Source organism: Adiantum capillus-veneris, chromosome 21, assembly GCF_014529385.1.
Source record: "Adiantum capillus-veneris isolate H3 chromosome 21, ASM1452938v2, whole genome shotgun sequence".
NCBI classification, from domain to species: Eukaryota; Viridiplantae; Streptophyta; class Polypodiopsida; order Polypodiales; family Pteridaceae; genus Adiantum; species Adiantum capillus-veneris.
The window spans coordinates 106,041,957-106,049,602 of NC_140951.1; positions in this window are offsets into that span (position 1 = coordinate 106,041,957).

A 7,646-nucleotide genomic window follows, 5' to 3' on the forward strand; every position below is an offset into this window, starting at 1 on the left:
GCCCAACATGGGTAGGCAAGAAAATTTGAGCTGCTTGGATGCAAATTGAGGGCATCTCTTCTGATGCAATCACCTATTCTTGCACCTGACGGCATGTAGCACTCTGCAATATGAGCAAAGAAGAAGGATGTGTACCAAGGCAATAGGATACATGTTGAACTCATGGGCCATAGTAAGTTGTGCAAGTGGTTCTTCTCTCCCGTGTGCTACCAAATAGGCCGCCATAGCCAATTTCGTATGCTTTCATAAGGAGACACCCTTGGCCACCTCTTTCAACGCTATTGGTCAAGTTTATGGCTTAAGGGGATTCCCACAAGGGGCCACAAGTTTTAGGCAAGTTTTGAAAGCCTTAGAGAAGCCACCAAAGGAAGTAGAAAGGAGGGGTCATCAAATTTTGGGTTTTTGCATAATCTTTTTTTTGACTTTTTTTACAGAATTGCAACCAAAGCTCCATGGTTATAGACCTAAGCTTTACATAGGTTGACAAAAGCAGGAATTTGTGAGCAAACACAAGCAAAATTGATTAGTCAAGGGTTTCTTGCAGCCCCGCAAGCTTATGGAAGATTCCTACTTAGCCACACGACATAGAAGAGCTTTGAGCTGCTCACAATTCCTCAATGCAATATTTCCCTAAAAAGGGCAAATAAGCTTGTGTAAAATTTTTACTTAGCCATAGAATAGAGAAGAGCATTGAGGTGCTCACAATTCTTCAAGGCAATATTACCCTTAAAAGGGCATACTTGAAACTCTCCCAATTTCTAGGATTAAATATGAGTGCACACTTAAAACTCTCCCTCAAATGTGAGAGATTTGCAAGATTTTGCGCTAAAACTTGTAGAATTTCCCCTTAAGGAAAGTTCAAAATCTAGCTAGGAATTGCAGTTAAATTATGTTAAACCTTCGTTTTTCCATATTGCTTGGCACAATCTTAATTGCCAATGAAACCTTCATTTTTCCATGTTGATGAGCCTTGTAGCTGTGAAATTTGTAGCCTCCTAGAACTACCACATCGGCCTTAGTAATGATGTACATAGTACACTAAAGGTAGTTTTTTTAAGCATTGTGCAACACGAGGGTAGAGTGTTCAAACCTTAGAATGGAGCATCTACTTCTAGTGAGCAAAAGTCCATCTCCCATTGGGAAGGTGCAAAAATTATGGCCTAACCAGATGATTGCAAATTTGAAGATAGGGGATAGTTTTTATCAAAAAAAGATTTAAGGGTTTACCCCCTCCCCCCCCCCCCCCCCCCCCAACCTATGGTAGATATAAAAAATAAGTAGGTAACCTATTGTATACGCTTATGGTATCTCTATTGAAAACCCATCTTCCTTACACTCATGTGATACCATACGGAACTCAAGAGTGAATTCTCCCCCCCCCCCCCCCCCCCCAAACCCCCCCTAGATATGATACCCCCCTCCTTTATCTTTAAGCTTGGGAGATAAATTATTGGGGGCCTGCCCCTAACTTATACGCTTATGTAACTTGGTAAAAAACCCCCCTCCCTTGCACTTACGTGGTGCGGTAAGTTTTCCATGGTGAATCCCTCGGGTTTGGTGGTGAGTTTCTCGCCATAATAGCAAGTATAAGATAGAGTAAAGTGTTGCTAATAGGTTTAGAACTTGGTGTGTGGCTTTGTGTTAAGTATGGAGCCTGATTTACCTTTGTAATCTCCTGTGGTAAAAGCGCACATTTGCAAGGCCCCCATTATGAGGAGAAGCCATCGTGCGTGACGGAAAATCACTTGCCGGAAACCAAAATTTTCACGGGGCCAAAAATCAGGGGCAACTTTAGGGGCCTCGGGGACAGAAGCCCCCGAGACTTTTTTTTTTCCTTTTCGCCGGAATATTATGGCTAGACGGCGGCCGGAAAGTGGTCGAAAAACAACCGGTCGGTTGGCCGGTAGCCGATAGTCAATGACCGGTGGCCGGTGGTCGGAAGTCAATGGCCGGTGGGCCGGTGGCCGAATTCAAAAGTGGACTTGTCTTCTCAAGGGCGGCCACACATGGGCAGATTGAAGGGTCCGATTTGGACTTATCTACACAAGGGTGGCTACACATGGCTGCCTCTCATGAGAGAGGGAAACCCTTTTGGCCTATAAAAGGAGGCCATTTCTACACACATTTCATAATGTGAAGTTGATGCAACAAGATGAGTGTGAGGTGGTGAGAGTGAAGCAAGGCGGGAGCTCCATTAAGTGTATAATCCCTTTGTAAACTACTTCTTTTTTTGAAGTACTAAATCCATTGAGTGGCTGCTTTCCCGTGGACGTAGCCCACATTGGGTGAACCACGTATATCGTGTGTACTCTCTCTCTCGCTCTCTCTACTCTATAATCTCGTGTATGTAAATTTGTCTCTCTCCATTAAGTAATCTACTCAATTATCTATTTAGCTACGCCTTATTTCCTAACAACTAGTATCAGAGCAAGGTTTTATCGTAGCTAAATTATCTCAAGGAAAAGATTCCTTGAATTGAGTGGGAGTTATGGCGGAGGAAGGGAAGCTCAAGATTGAGAAGTTCAACGGCAGAAACTACCAACATTGGAAGATGCAGATTGAAGACTATCTCTACCAGAAGGACCTCTATTTGCCACTAGGCGGTCTTGCAACGAAGCCTGCAACGATGGCAGATGAAGCATGGATTGTCCTTGATCGAAAGGCACTGGGAACAATCTAGTTAAGCTTAGCGTCAACGGTGGCCTTCAATGTTTCGGAGATGAAGACCAAAGAGGACTTGATGAAGTCACTTGACGACTTCTATGAGAAAACATCGGCATCCAATAAGGTATTTCTTATGAAGCGCTTGTTCAATCTAAAGATGGCAGAGAATGGTTCAGTTTGCAGAACACCTAAATGACTTTAACACAACGAAGTGTGAGCTCTCCTTATACTATCATCTCTACCGGATAGTTGGGATAGCCTTGTGATGGTTGTAAGTAATTCTATTTCTGGCACAAATACTCTTAAGTTTGATGATGTTGTGGGTGTTTTCCTAAGCGAGGAAATACGAAGGAGAAGCAGAGAAGAATCATCAAGTACTGCACTGTCAGTAGAAACAAGAGGAAGGCCTAAGGAGAGGTTCAAAAACCAAAAGGGTCGTGATCGCTCAAGGCGGAGCAAGTCACGCACAAAGTCAATTCTTGAATGTTGGAACTGCGGCAAGAAGGGCCACGTCAAGAAGGATTGCTGGTCCAAGAAGAAGAAGGAGACAGAGTCTCAAGATAACAAGCCAACATCGGAGGCCAATGTGGCAGGTAAAGTAGAGCAAGATGCTCTAATTCTCTCATTAGACAATGTGTCTAATTCCTGGATAGTAGATTCCGGGGCTTCATTCCATGCGACACCACATAAGCAACATTTCCAAGACTACACCAAAGGTAATTTTGGGTATGTATACTTGGGAGATGATGAAGCTCGTGAGATTGTCGGCAAAGGTACAGTTTCTGTCAAAACTGCTAACAGAAATGAATGGAAGCTTAAAGATGTTAGGCATGTTTCTTCGGAAACAAACGGTGGAAGATCTCAAAGGGATCTTTGGTGGTGGTTGCCAAAGAGAAAAGGTCGGTACACTTTACTTGTATAATGTTAGCACGCAACCTTCAGCTTGTGCAGCAACTACAGAAGTTGACAGTGCGGTGTGGCACTATCAGCTTGGGCATATGAGTGCCAAAGGAATGCAAATCCTTCAAACAAAGAAGCTCCTACCAGGTTTAAAAGAAGTGGACTTAGAGTTCTGTGAAGATTGTGTTTATGGTAAACAAAAGAGGGTGAAATTTCAAAAATCGGGAAATGAAAGAAAAAATAAAAAACTTGAGTTGGTTCATTCTGATGTTTGGGGTCCTGCAAGTACACCATCACTTGGTGGCTCATTGTACTATGTAACATTCATAGACGATGCGACTAGAAAAACATGGGTTTATGTCATGAAGAATAAGTCCGATGTATTTTCCATATTTCAAAGGTGGAAAGCCTTTGTGGAGAATGAAACAGGTACCAAGGTTAAATGCCTCATATCCGACAATGGAGGTGAATATTGCAGCCAAGTTTTTGAAAGCTTTTGTGCTAGCAATGGCATTCGGAGGCAAAGGATAACCCCAAGGACACCTCAACAAAATGGGATTTTGGAAAGGATAAACATGACAATCATGGAGCGAGCACGAAGCATGCGGCTTCATGCTGGCCTACCGCTTGAGCTTTGGGCGGAAGCTGTAAGTACGTCTGTGTACTTAATCAATCGATCACCCTCAACGGCATTGGATGGGGGAGTTCCAGAAGAGGCATGGACAGGTAAAGCGGTGAATTATGCATTTCTCAAAGTGTTTGGGTGTGAGGCTTTCATGCACATAGATAGAAGCCTAAGATCAAAGCTAGATGCAAAGTCCAAAAAGTGTTTCTTCATTGGCTATGGAGAAGGTGACTTTGGGTATCGCCTATAGAATCCTGAAGATGGTAAAATCTTAAGGAGTAGGGATGTAATTTTTAACGAACAAAATATGTACAAAGATTACTTGGAAAGAAAATTAACATAAGAAATAGGTGATGAGTACATGGAGCTTGAGGACGGTGAAGACTCAAGGACTGCAAACGGTGACAATGTGCAACAACGTCAACCAAATGAGGAGCCTCAACCTATTCCCCGAAGATCTACAAGATCAAGTAGACCTCCAGAAAGGTTTGTTCCTTCCTTCAACCATCTCTTGATCGCAGATTCTGGAGAGCCGGAATCATACGAAGAAGCTATGCAACCTGAATCCAAAGAAGAATGGACGAAGAGCATGCAAGTGGAGATGGACTCACTACATTGCAACCAAACATGGGAATTGGTTGAGTTACCTAAAGGTAAGCGGGCACTTAAAAAAAAATGGGTGTACAAGGTGAAGGAAGAAGAAGGTGGGAAGAAAAGGTACAAGTCTAGGCTTGTGGTAAAAGGTTTTTCTCAAAAGAAAGGTATTGACTTCAATGAAATATTTTCTCTTGTTGTAAAAATGAACTCAATTAGGCTTGTCTTAAGCCTTGTGGCTGCTCATGATCTAAATCTCAAGCAAATGGATGTAAATACGACATTCCCTTACGGTGACTTAGAGGAGGAAATCTACATGCTTCAACCAAAGGGGTATGAAGTAAAAGGTAAGGAGAAAATGGTTTGCAGATTTAAGAAGAGCTTGTATGGTTTAAAGCAAGCATCAAGACAATGGTACATGAAGTTTGATCGATGGATGTTGGATTATGGATTCACAAGATGCAACTCGGATCACTGCGTCTACACGAAGAATTTGGGAGATGGGAAATTCATCATTCTAATGTTATATGTTGATGACATGTTGATTGCAAGTGCTAACATGCAGGACATCAAAGACCTAAAAGAGGAGCTGTCTAAATCTTTTTCAATGAAAGATTTAGGTGCTGCAAAGAGGATACTTGGTATGAAAATATCAAGGGACAGAACGAAGAAGACAATAAAGCTATCTCAAGAAGATTACATCAAGAAGGTACTAGAAAGGTTTGCAATGCCAAATGCAAAACTAGTTTCTACACCTTTGGCTGGTCACTTTAAACTAACGAAGGATATGTGTCCAAAGACACAAGAGGAGATAGCCTATATGTCTAAAGCTCCATATGCTGCAGCGGTAGGTTCTCTAATGTATGCTATGGTCTCAACAAGGCCAAACATTGCACATGCAGTGGGAGTTGTGAGTAGGTTCATGGTTAACCCAAGTAAAGAGTTGTTAAGGCGGTTACGCCGCTAGCGGAAGCTAAATAGAGAGAACTCAACCAACAACAGAATTTGTCAGACGAGGACGGAGCTTGACCCGCAGGCGCATGGAAACAATTAGGTGGGTGTCAAATCACCTACTCGACCTTCTAATGACAATCACTACTAAGGAAATCAAATCTAAGTTCTAAAATACGCAAGTGACTGAAATCCGTACTACGAACGAATGCTATACGAAACAAGATCTAGAATCATTGAATCGATCTCAAACTCAAGGGGAAGTCTATACACTAGGTAAGAACAACACCCTAAAGACTTGAACTGCAAACTGAACCTATAACCACTCCGTGCGGTAAACGCATATGAAGACAGGCCAAAATATACAGTTGACCGAAACTTGACCCCGATGGTACTAATGTGTAGCTCTACTCGTTGTGGTTCTATAGATATGCTGCACGCTCAATTCCGACACACGAGTTGGAAGAAAACTCACACCGAAGCTCGTAGGAATTTACCACACATAGAAGCCGATAGCGCGCACTCTTGGTATCTGTGCGTAGCTCTCGCCATTGCTAACACAATGGCGGTGTCGCTTCTCCAATGGTGGCTCCGTAGCTCGTGTAGCAAGTAGATAAGACTCTCTCTCTCTCTCTCTCTCAAACACAGTCACGGCGCTCAAAAACTCACTTTGATTAATAATCTCCCCCCTTAGGTTACAAAAACTTTGGCTTATATACCTCAGCCTTGGAGGTGAGAACATCTCTAACTAATTACATCAGCAAGCGAAATTACTTCGGGATTACAAGTTGGAAACTCAATTGAGTCCCGTTACTTAATGAATGGCTCAAATCAAAATTAATGTCGGAAAGACATTTATTACAATCAATGGTTACAAAATGATGAGTGTGATAAAAAATGTGGGTGTGATCCTCTGCTGGCTCAACACTCCCCCCCCTCCGCGTTCATGTCGTCCCTGACATGACTTTTATGCTTGGTCAATAAAGTTATGTCGTCTTGAGCATCTGCAAATGTGATTCGTATCGTAGGTTGCCGATGGTCAAGGTTGGGCCGAATATTTTGCTTTCGTGGGTGAAAAAGCCGGTGTAGAAAGCTTCTTCGAATGTTTGCATGTGGAAGCTAGGCAAAAACATAATCCTTTGGTATAGGAGGTGTAACACTTTTGGAGAAGGCTGCAATGAAAGATCGTACATCATATCAGACACCGTGTCGGCCGTCGATAGTAGACTCGAGGTCGTGGCTTTATCTGGCGCGAACACTTCAATGCAAGCTAAGAGAGTCCTGCAGATTTTCTTGAGCATCTGACATGAAAGGTCAGGAGAGCCAATAAAGAGCTCGATGGTGCCCGTTAGGGTTTTCACCATGTAGGCTTTACCTATTCTCTCTCCTGCCTTTGGTCCTGGCATCCTGGGATAATTAAGCCAATTTGGCTTCTTTTCTGCAATCCTGCCATGCTCTTTCCAGTTTCTGACTCTTGACACCGGGCAGAAGGTTGCATCCTCCCGGATCTCCTTTGGTGCCTCCACCAAGTAGATGAGGTAGGCTGGGTATTTGTTCAGCCAACCTTTCCTCCATCTAGGTTGTGAATCTACTATCTTCTTTGATTGTTCCTCCTTTGTGATGTCGCCTTCGTAAAGAGCGACATACTGCTCTCCTTCTAGTCTCTTTTTCGTCTTTAGCACTTCAAATTTCATCAAAGGGAAAGGCAGGCTGGGTTGCATCCACTGTTCATGGAGCACTTTTGTGTCTAGTCCCTGAAGTCTAATGGAGATTAGGAGTCTCCTCTCCCATTCCATTTCCGCCTTGGCACTCTCCTCTACTGACTTTTCTATTTGGTCATGGAGCCTTTGTTCTTCTTCTTCAGAGATTTTTGAAGTCGAGGCCACCTCTTGAGCTGGGGCTGGATCTTCAA